This window comes from Rhinoderma darwinii, assembly GCF_050947455.1.
Source record: "Rhinoderma darwinii isolate aRhiDar2 chromosome 11 unlocalized genomic scaffold, aRhiDar2.hap1 SUPER_11_unloc_16, whole genome shotgun sequence".
In the NCBI taxonomy this organism is placed as follows: domain Eukaryota; kingdom Metazoa; phylum Chordata; class Amphibia; order Anura; family Rhinodermatidae; genus Rhinoderma; species Rhinoderma darwinii.
Window position 1 is genome coordinate 552,444 of NW_027461847.1, and position 11,639 is coordinate 564,082.

The 11,639-nt window shown below is 42.4% G+C and overlaps 1 long non-coding RNA gene across 1 annotated transcript; it reads left to right on the forward strand.

The window, feature by feature from the left end:
• The first annotated feature begins 295 nt into the window (after positions 1-295).
• Positions 296-7,345, forward strand: LOC142698018 (uncharacterized). The gene is made up of 4 exons (XR_012865644.1): positions 296-385; positions 3,634-3,770; positions 4,412-4,700; positions 6,957-7,345. It is a non-coding gene; the product is annotated as an uncharacterized LOC142698018 (long non-coding RNA).
• Positions 7,346-11,639: the final 4,294 nt, after the last annotated feature.

The following is an 11,639-nucleotide window of genomic DNA, read 5'->3' on the forward strand; positions in this document are numbered from 1 at the left end:
AGCGGTCACCATGATATGACATTATGTAGTAGCGTGAGGTCTACCCGTGACTTACCAAGATACTAAAATCAGTCGTCCAACAGTAGGAGAAAAATGAATAAGGGATTGGAACAAAATCCAAGACATCACAAGAAGGTCATTAACATTTCTATGCATCAATTATCTATAGGTGACATCACACTGTTGGACAAAGTCTTGACCTTTTCTCCCGCCTCCTGTTTTGATCTTTTCTCAGCAGTAAAAGATCTGCAATGTTTTGCACAATCTTTGATCTTTAAGAAATGGTATTTTAAAGAGGAAGACGATTTATTTGTGACAGTTGAGGAACGAGAAACATTGCGAATATTTGAGAAACTCTTTCACCAAGAAGAGGGAATATCAGAAGGTAAGATTCATATCTGTATTAGAACCAAATCTACAAAATCCCCCCGTTGTCTATTTGCCCCGCAGTAGATCTTTTTGTCAAATTAGTCTCTGAAGATTAGCAAAACATTCCAAGGAAAATTAAGAATGACAATCTGACGAGTTCAGAGAGAGAGAGAGAGAGAGAGAGAGAGACAGAGAGAGACAGAGAGAGAGCTTGGAGAGGATTATATCATGGCATGATGTGGTAGTAAAACCTGCCGATAAAGGCAGAAATGTGGTATTTTGGCCACGCCAGATGTATATTTATGAAGCAAATCGCCAATTAAAAAAACTCCACTTTTTAAATAGTGATATCACGGAGGCGGAGGTTGCTTTAGCAATCTCTAAGCTACACAATAATAAAACGCCGGGTCCTGACGGCCTATTGGCTGAATACTACAAACTTTTGCCAGATATTACACCGACATTGACGAGGACCTTACAAGCCATATTTAGTGGGGAGATTGACCTGCCTAACTTTCATGAGTCCAGGACCATATTGCTTCCCAAACCTGACAGGGATCCAACCCTCCTTTCCTCATATCGCCCGATTTCCCTTTTAAACCAAGACTATAAGCTCCTAACAAAGATTTTGGCCGACCGCCTCCAAACCATGTTTGGACCAATCATTGCCCCAACCCAACTGGGTTTCTTAAGGAATAGACATTCCACTAAAGGTATCCATCAGGCTGTAGCAGCCACGGTGTCTGCACTAGACCCCTCCTCCCCAGTGACCATGCTGCTGGGACTTGACGCGGAAAAGGCGTTTGACTCTTTTTCATGGCCATTTCTCACAGCGGTGTTGCAGTCCCGGGCCTTCGGAGACCGCTTTCTAACATTCCTTTCATGCTCACAGGCCTGCTCTACCACATCCCTTACCATCAATGGGCTTAACTCACCTCCTATCTCAATTTTCAGGGGTACGCGTCAGGGATGCCCTCTCTCACCGTTACTGTTTAATTTGTCCCTAGATCCACTTCTCCGTCATCTCCAGTCCCTAGCATGTTTTCAAGGCATACAAATTGGAGATTCTCAAATTAAACTATCGGCATTTGCAGATTATATTTTGTTCTTCATATCTAACCCTGCCTCTACTTTACAACCAATCCTCCAGGATATCCCAATTTATGGTGCCCTGTCAGGTTTCAAGATCAATCTACAAAAATCAGAAGCCCTAATTCTTAAGGGTCCCTCCAGGCCACTCTCGTCTTCGAAGCATGCATTTAAATGGAACTCTGATTAAATTCCCTATTTGGGGGTACGCATCACGAGACAACCATCAAATTTATATCAACGAAACCTTAATCCCATTATTGCACATTTGAAATCCCAACTCATGGCTTGGAGGCACTTTACTCTATCATTTTTAGGTAGGGCTAATCTATTAAAAATGGTTGTCTTCCCTAAATTGTTATACTTACTACAACCCTTGCCTATATACATGAGACCAGTTGACGTTAGGCGGCTGAATACTCTCTTTCGAGGCTACATTTGGAACCAAAAGAGACCAAGAGTGAGCCTATGCATATTGCAGCAACATCATGAAAATGGAGGGATTAATTTTCCACAGATTCACTTATACAATATGGCAGCTCAACTACAAGTGATTGGAGATTGGATAACTGATAGCTCCTGCTTTTCTGATTCTACATTGGACCAACAATTTTCAAAACCCATTTCCTTAACATGCCTCTTACACACTCCCTACTCGGCTCTATCACCTGATGAACGGGCTAACCCCCTAGTCATGTCCTCCTGGAAGACATGGACCAAGGTCAGACAACACTTAGGTTTAAACCCTAGATTTTTCCTACTTCTTCCTTGGGTCCATAACTTTGACTTCCAAAATGCCAACCCCCATGTGTTTTTTCGTGGATGGGTTGGGGGGGAGGGGTTGACATGTATTAATCAGATAACTAACATGCTCACTCGTCCTCCATACTCATTTAATGAACTACGTATACAATATGATTTTTTGGGCCAACACCCATTTTATTACCTGCAGGCCTGTAGTTATGCTCACAAGGTCATTAGACACTTACAAGATCAAGACTGGGATGACTTCTTCTGTCACTTAACTCCATCTCATCAATGCCGAAAAAGACTAATCACTACCTATTATAACGTTTTAAGACAACCATTGGACTACACTAAATCGAGATCAGGCGTATCTTACTGGGTTGACCACTTAGATCAAATAACTCATGACGATGTCCTATCATCTGTAACTATGGCTGCCAAATACCTCCCATCAGCCATGTCCTGGGAGATGTCTTTTAAAATAGCCCATAGGGCTGACTTGTCCCCTTATAGGGGCTTTCTCATGGGTAACTCCTCTGACCATTCGTGTTTAAAGTGTGGAGAACCGCAATTACATTGTCTCTGGTTATGCCCAACTATTGTTGACTTTTGGCGAAAGATACAATATTTTGTGTCGAACACCTTGTCCATACAATGCCCCTCAACCCAAAAGTGGAGTCTGTTTGGGATACTGCCACCTTCCATGTGCTTTATCCCGAAACATCACAAACAACTGTTATACTATGTCTCTGCGGCTGCTAGGAAGGCCATTCTCCAGGTTTGGATACATAATACACCCCCCACACAACGTATTTCCCTAGAAAATATATCTTATCTTTTCCGAATGGATTGGGTGGAATCCTCCCATCGAAAAGAGCACAAAACTGAAGCCTTTTTTGAGTTGTGGGAGAACTTTATACCTCTCTTACCACTTCATATAAAACAAAAACTGATTGCATGCTTTGGCTCCACAACTTGGTATCTGGAACATCAGCTGTCTGGCGTGACACCAATCATGATCGGATTCCTTAAATATCTGTATTGGATCGCGGTAACGATGGGGATACACGTGTCCATCCTCTTCCCCCTCCCCCCTATACTTCCCTTCCCCCTTCTTTATGGTTTATTTAGTGTGTTTCATTTCCTATGAATATTGACACTTTTTCAATTTGTCTTTGGGGTAAAATCTCTAATTCTGTCCTCGCTCCAACTAGGATCATTTGAAGTAATTTATACAAATTGTAGATTATATAATATGCAAAATAATGATATAAGTGTTCAGAGATGCTATTGCCATGAAACATATTGTTGAATTGTTGTTCGCTTGTTTGTAATGTTTGGAAAAATAAAAAATACATCAATTAAAAAAAAACTAAATAAAAAAAACTCCACTTGTTGTAGAACATACAATTCTTTATTATCCTTTAGAGCAAAGATGATCCACATTCTACAAGATGGTATGGATGCCGGAGTCCTCTCCAAGTCCCTAATGGAGGCACTGATTGTGACTGAGCCAACAATACAGACGCCTTTTCTACTACCCAAAATTCATAAGGACTTTCCAGGTAGGCCAATTATATTGTGTACCGGGGGGTTAACTCAGAAGGTGTGCAGATGGGTCGACCACCATTTAAAACCATTAGTGGAATGTCTACCTTCGTATCTGTGCGACTCTGCAGATTTGTTGTTGAAAATTGAAGAGATTCATTTAGATGACGGACATATTTTGGTAACTTGTGACATTGAGTCACTATATATCGGCATCCAGCATACGGATGGGTTGCATGCAGTGGCCACCTTTTTGCATATGAGCAATATGGGAAAACTTTTCAGAGTTGTTGCTAACCCTATCGGACCTTGTTCTCAAACACAATTTTTTCACGTTCAATGGGTCCTTCTACCTGCAAATCCAGGGCACGGCAATGGGGGCAGCCTGTGCACCCTCATATGCCAACCTGTTCCTGGGGCTGTGGGAGAGGGACCTATTCCTGCCAGATCATGAGATATCAATGAACCAGCTCCTTTTCTGGGCCCGTTCACTGATGACATCTTCATGATCTGGCAGGGGACTTCGGATGAATTCATGGAATTCATCAGTGTATTTAACTATAATACACGTAACATTAAATTAACATGCAAGTGGAATCACGTTGAGATAGATTTTTTGGACATACTAACTAAAAGGAACCATAATGGTTGTCTCCAGACAGATTTGCATCGTAAAGAGACATCAACAAACTCATTTTTTCACGCCACGTCTTCACATCCCCGCCACACCATCGAAGCTATACCAACTGGACGATTACTGCGTGTTAAGAAAATGTGTTCAACTCATGAAGATTTCAAATACCGCACGACTGAGTTAAGAAGGAGACTTGCTCAACAGGGCTGCAGCCGCCGCAATGTTAATAAAGCCTATTGACGACCACGTGCACAGCTCCCCCTCGTGCACAGCTATTACAAACTGTAACTAAACATAAGGAATTTCTCCTAAGGTAAGATTTACGAACACGTATCATTTGGTCAGAAATGAGGGACACCTCAAACACATTTTGGCCGATGCTCCTCAATGATCCAATTCTACAGAAAGTACTACCAAATTTCCTTGCTATTGCAGCATGTAGAGCGCGTTCTTTACGTGACGCAATAGTGCACAGTTACCGAACAGTGGAAAAACCGGGTAAATGTTTTGGAAAGATTGGTCCTAAGTGGGGTTGTAACCCTTGCGGCGACTGTATTAGTTGCCCTAATATTGAACGCTCTCAAGGTTTTGTTGACTCAAGTGGGTTGAAAAATGTTAAGATCACATGGGCAATTACATGCGGCACTACAGGTGTGATCTATAATGCAACTTACCCTTGCCCTAAAATGTATATTGGCATGAGAACCCGAGAATTGCGCTTTCGCGTAAGAGAACATGTTAGAGACATTGAAAATGCCAAAACAGTAGAGGATATGGAACAGCTGAAGACGATTCCACAACATTTTCACCTACATCATGCGTGTAACTCTAGACTTGTGAGAGTGAAGGGAATAGATCACATCAATACTGATATGCGAGGACGAGATGTAAAAAGAGGCTTTTGCAATCAGAATGCAGGTGGATATGGAGGCTTAAGACAACACAACCAAGGGGTGTCAATGAGAACATTGGTGTTGCTGCATTTCTCTGAGTGCTACCAAAGCTTGTAGTCGGGTATTTTGGATTTTATGTTCTTATTTTAATCTACATTTCTTTATGTATACAGATTAGATATATGCTTTACGCTGCCTGTGTTGACTATGTCACCTGTGCCATTTTCGGGTTGTCATGATCTTCACCCTCAACAATGATTTCCTACTTCTGATAATCTTCACAGACAATAGAAAAGCGGGCTCTGTCTGCAGATCACTGCATATTATATTCTGCACCTTTGAGGCTTGTTGTATTAGATATATCGACATGTAACTAAAATCTGCTTTGTGCATGGCACTTGTAGTCCATTTTATTTTTTGATGCATAATACACACGTTGTTTTTTTCTTCTTTTTTCATCGCACACGCCTATTCACACTATTTTATTTTTCGTTTTTTATTTCTTTTATTTTGTCACCATACATTTATTACCTTTTCACTCTTTTACTTACACATGTTCTATATAAACAACACTTTATTGTGTTTAATATCATTTCTTACCTGTCACTTCCCTACTATGTTCAGGTCGTGCACTGGATTGTTCCTTTTGGCACGTATATATTGGTCTTTTTTCACACATTATAATTGATAATAATCTTCCACACTTGATTACTCCCTACACGTTGACGCTCTTCATCACACATCACTTTGTGTCCATATATTTATATGTATTTGTATGATACATGTGCAATATATCTGTATAACTATCTTGTCTCTCTGTATTTTGGGTTTAGACTTGCAGACATGAAGTGTATCGCTATTGGACTGCCCGTACAGGGTTAATATCCTTCTGAATGCTTTTCATGCCTTCAATCACTGGTTGCATTCTGATTGGTTGTGATTGACCGGCCTCCGATTCGTCACCCATGACACGCTGGGTTGCTGACACACGTGACCGCGTCAGGTGACGCGCTGATGTGTTTCCGCCCCAGTGTCTCGTTGTTGCCGTTTCTGGAGTCCGGCCATGTACTCGACCACATATTGCCACCAATAGTAAACAGTGAGTGCACTTATCTGATTTATGGGCATATATATATATATATATATCACCTGGATATCTTTAAGCACCATTGGCTAGCGTTCATTTAAATACTGTGTGTGTACTATCATCGCCACCCCCTGATGAAGACATTTAGCGCTGAAACGTGCGTCTTGGTGGGCACTCCCTGTGTTGGTGCTCCTGAACAACCTTATTATGGGTATGTTATATCCCTCCATACTTGTTTTATAGTTGATTCATTTTTGCTCTTACTTATGCGCTGGCTGCTTTTTTGCACTGTATAGTTGTTTATTCCATACCATTTGGTATTTCTATATGACCTACATTACGCAGGTCTGTGCAGCCATGGGGTCTTATCTAATTATTATTTTCTTTGTGAGTCACACAATGAGCTGTCCTTTTCTTCTGTAGAGTCTTGTGGAGTCTTTATCATTTCATTGTATTGACATGTAGCTTTTCATTGTTATTCCAATAAAGATTTTTTCCATTTTCTACACTTTTTTTGGTAGCATCAATTTCTTTGTAGGTTATATATTTGTCGTTTTTTGTCTCAAAATATTTTTTTTTTTTTTTTCAGGAGATCTTTATCCCAGTCTTTGAGATTTTAAAGAGTCCTGACAACACGTAGACCCCAGTTAGCAGCTAGAAGATTCCTGCCTATACCTAGAAGATGACCACCTTCAACATGTAGAAGACACCAACCAGCACAGAGAAGGAGATCCTGGCTACAAGAAGATTCCTACAAACATCTAGAAGAAGAGACACATTGTAAATACTGGTGTGTCCATCCTAGCAGAAAACCCATGACGTCTGAACAGTGAGGAGAGAACTTATATGTTACTTCTGACTATATGATCGCAGGGTAAAGGAGCAGAAAATGCTGAGAAATATGGAGAGGCTTAGTAATTGTCAGTGCGCAGGATGCTCCATATGTGGTGATAGTCATGAGATGGTCACAGCTAGAGAAATACTCAATTAATTATTCATTTATCAATGATATCATATTAACACATGTACTGAGACTACTATAGAAAAGAGGCAGGGATATTATCATCATCATCATCATCATCATTGGTATTGTTGTTAAGCTGAACATAGAGAAAAAGTATTCACTGGCCGACCCCAGATCTATTGTAGAAAGAGTCCTGTTGAGACACTATCATGTAATGGAAGTTGGCACTTGAGTTGTACGCTACTAAAGAAGGAGCAAACATTCGGGTATAATGGTTCCACTACGTATGTGATATGGTCTTTCTAGATTCGTTTTCCGCCTCAAAAAACCCTATTGAAATCAATGAGAGACGGAAAAATGCTGTGAACGGCCGCAACCGTTTTTGACGCGTTTTTAAGCGGTTTTAGGCAAAAAAAAAAAAATGCTTGCGTTTTTTTTTTCCTTTGCCTGTTGAAGAAATAGATAAAAATAACGCTTTAAAATGGCCATAAAGAACCACGTAGGAAAACGCATCAAAAACCGTGTCAAAAAACGCGTGTGGTAAAAAACCACTTAAGAAAAGGCGGAGCTGATTTTTCCAGGCAGAATTTTTTGCCTACAAAAAACTCCACATGAACAAAACCTTAAAAGCAAACAGGCTGGGAGGGTAAAACACTGACTGCATATTAAAAAGGCCAATTTCTCCCGGTTGAGGGCTGCGCAGCAGGAAATAGACTGGGAGCAACTATTGTCACTTAAATATACAGACACTACATGGGAATGCTTTACATGTACTTTAAGTAATTTTACTGTAAAATATAACCCTATCAGTAACAAGTATTAAAAAACCCTAAAATGAAACTAGAAAAAGCTTCTTCTAATGTTAAAAAGACAATAAATGACAAGATAAGAGGACTTATAAAAAATACAAATCTGAGGGGGCAGCATTAGTCTTTGAAGATTACACACACACGCTACACACACACACACACACGCTACACACGCTACACACACACGCTTCACACATACACATACATACACACACACACACGCTTCACACACACACACACATACACACACACATACACACACACACGCTACACACACGCTACACACACGCTACACACACGCTTCACACATACACATACATACACACACACACACGCTTCACACACACACACACATACACACACATACACACACACACGCTACACACACGCTACACACACGCTTCACACATACACATACACACACACATACAGACACACACACATATACACATACACCCACACACATATACACCTACACACATACACATACACACGCTACACATAAATACATTACACAGATACATTTACATATATTCAAATTAAGCACATACATATATTCACACTATACAAACACATATATCCACATTACACTCTACACACAAACATATATCGACATTATACACACACGCACACATGCACATTACACAGATACATTTACACATTACACACGAGGAAACATTATTCACCTGGTATATCCCTGCCGCTCCGGTGTTCTCGCCACTCATTTTAGCTGTCCTGCAGTGATGAAATTTCAGCTTCACGCACGTGACTGCTGCGTCAATGCTGAGGCCAGTGGCTGGCTATAGCAATCATGTGTAGGTAGTTATCATGGCATCACTGAATGACAGCAGACACAGGCCTGCTAATCCTCTGAAGCAGAGGTGGATATATTAAGCGAGAGCGCTTTCTGTAATGAACTTGGTTAGGATTAGAGGGTTAGGGGTTTAGGGAGTTGGGGTTAAGGGGGTTGGGGTTAAGGTTAGGGAGTAAGAGGGTTAGGAGGTTAGCGGGTTAGGGTTAAAGTTAGGGTGTTAGAGGGTAAGGGTTTAGGGCATTAGGGGTTTAGAGGGTAGATGTTAGGGTTAGAGGGTTAGCGTTAGGGGGTTATAGGGTTAGGGGTTAGGTTTAGGGTTACAGCTTTTCCAGAAGCGGAATCCCCAGCCAGAGCATTTCCGATGCTCTGGCTGAAATTTCCGGCATCTTAAAGTCCCCAACATCGCTGTTTATATATGGACAGTGACGTCAGGGGCTTGCATTGCAAGGCACTTACCGTCACTTTCCATATATATGGACAGTGACATAAAGGTCTTTCTCAAGAGAGGAGTCCTCGACATGACCATTTGCTGCAAAGCGCTTGGTTAGGGGGTTAGGCATTAGGGTTAAGGGGTTGGGATTTAGGGGATAGGGCTTTTTCAAGAGCGGAATCCCTGGCCAGAGCATTGCCTTGGATTCTCGCATTACAAAGCCCTTGACGCCACTCTCCATATATGAATACTGACGTCAAGTTCTTTCTCAAGCCAGGAGTCCACCGCCAGAGTGCTTGCTGTAAAGCTCTCGGTTAGGGGATAGATGGTTAGAGTTGGGGTTACGGTGAGGGGGTTTGAGTTAGGGTTGGGGTTATAGTTAGGGGGTTAGGAATAGGGTTGGGGTTAGGAATAGGGTTAAGGTTAGGGTGTTAGGGTTAGGGGCTTAGGGTGCTTGGGTTAAGGGGTTTGGGTTCTAGGTTTAGGGGTTAGGATTGGGGGATAGGGTTAGGATTTAGAGTTTAGTGGTTAGGGTCAGGAATAGGGTTAGGTTTAGGGTTGGAGTTAGAGTTAGAAGGTTAGGGTAAGAGGGCTAGGTTTAAGGTTAGGAGCAGAATCCCCAGCCATAGTGTTTCCGATGCTCTGGCTGAGGAACCCGGCAACTTATAGCCCTTGCCGTCACTATCCATTTATGGACATTGACTTCAGGGGCCCACTCTAGGAGTGAAATCCCCGGCAAGAGTTTTGCCGACGCTCTGTCAAGGGATTCTCGCATTACAGAGCACTTAACGTTACTCTCCATATATCAACAGGGATGCCAAAGTCTTTCTCAAAACAGGAGTCCCCGGCCAGAGTACTTGCTGTAAAGTTCTTGGTTAGGGGCTACATTTAGGGATAGGGTTTTAGGGGTTAGGGTTAGAGCTTTTCCAGGAGCGAAATCCCCGGCCAGAGCATTGCTGACGCTCTGGTTGGGGATTCCAGCATCTTAAAGCCCCTAACGTTACTGTACATGTATGGACAGGGACGTCAGGGGCTTCCTCTAGGAGCGTAATCCCCAGCCAGAGTGTTGCCTACGTTGGGGTTATGTTTTAAGTTAGTGGGTTAGGAAGTTAGTGTGTTAGGGGTTGTGGATAGGGGGTTGGGGTTAGGATTAGAGTCAGGGTTAAGGTAAAAGGGTTAGGGTGCTAGGGTTAAGGGGTTAGGTTTTGGGGATTAGGGTTTGTGTTAGGGTTTAGAGGATAGTGTTAGAAATAGGGTTAGGGCAAGGGTTGGGCTTAGGGGTTGGGGTAGGATAGGGGTTGGGGTTAGGTTTTGGGTTAGCAGGTTAGGAAATTAGAATGTTAGGAGTTGGGGTTAGGAACAGGGTTAGAATCGGTGTAGGGTTGGGGTCACAGGTTAGGGGTTAAGGTTCAAAAAGGGTTAGGAATAGGGTGAGGGTAGTGGGTTGGGGTTAGGAATAGGTTTGGGGTTAAGGGATAGGGTTTAGAGGTTAGGGGCTATGGTTGCGGGTTAGGGTTAGGAGTATGGTTAAGTTTAAATGGGTAGGGTGTTAGGGTTAAGGGGTGGGGGTTAGGGAGTTGGAGTTAGGATGCTAGGGTTTAGAGGTTAGTTGTTAGCGTTAGGTATATGGTTGGTGTTAGGATTTAGAGGTTAGGGGCTAGGTTTGGGGATTAGGAATATGGTTAGGGTTACAGTGTTAGGGAGTTGGGGTGCAATTTTAAAGGGGTTAGGATAAGGGTTAGGGTTTAGCAGTTAGGGTTGGGGATTAGGGGTAGGAATAGGGTTAGTTGTTAGGGTTAGAAGATCAGGGTTGGGATTTAGGGGAAGAGTTAGGGTAAGAATTATGGGGTTAGGGTGCTAGGGTTAAGTGGTAAGGTTTAGTGGGTTAGGGGATAGGGTTAGTTGTTAGGGTTTAGAGGTTTGTGTGGTTAGGGTTGGGGTGTTAGAGTTTGGATTAAGGGGTTAGGGGCTATGGTTAGAGTTAAGGGATAGGATTAGGGCTTTTCCTGACGCTCTGGTTAGGGATTCCGGCATCTTAAAGCCCCTAATGTTACTGTTTATATATGGACTGTGACATCAGGGGCTCCCTCTTGGGGAGGAATCCCCGGCGAGTGTTGACTACGCTCTGGCCGGGGAAGCTCGCATTACAAATCCCTTAATGTCACTCTCCATATATGAACAGGGATGTCAAGGTCTTTCTCAAGACAGTCCCAGGAGTCCCTGGACAGAGCCCTTGCTGTAAAGCGCTTTGTGAG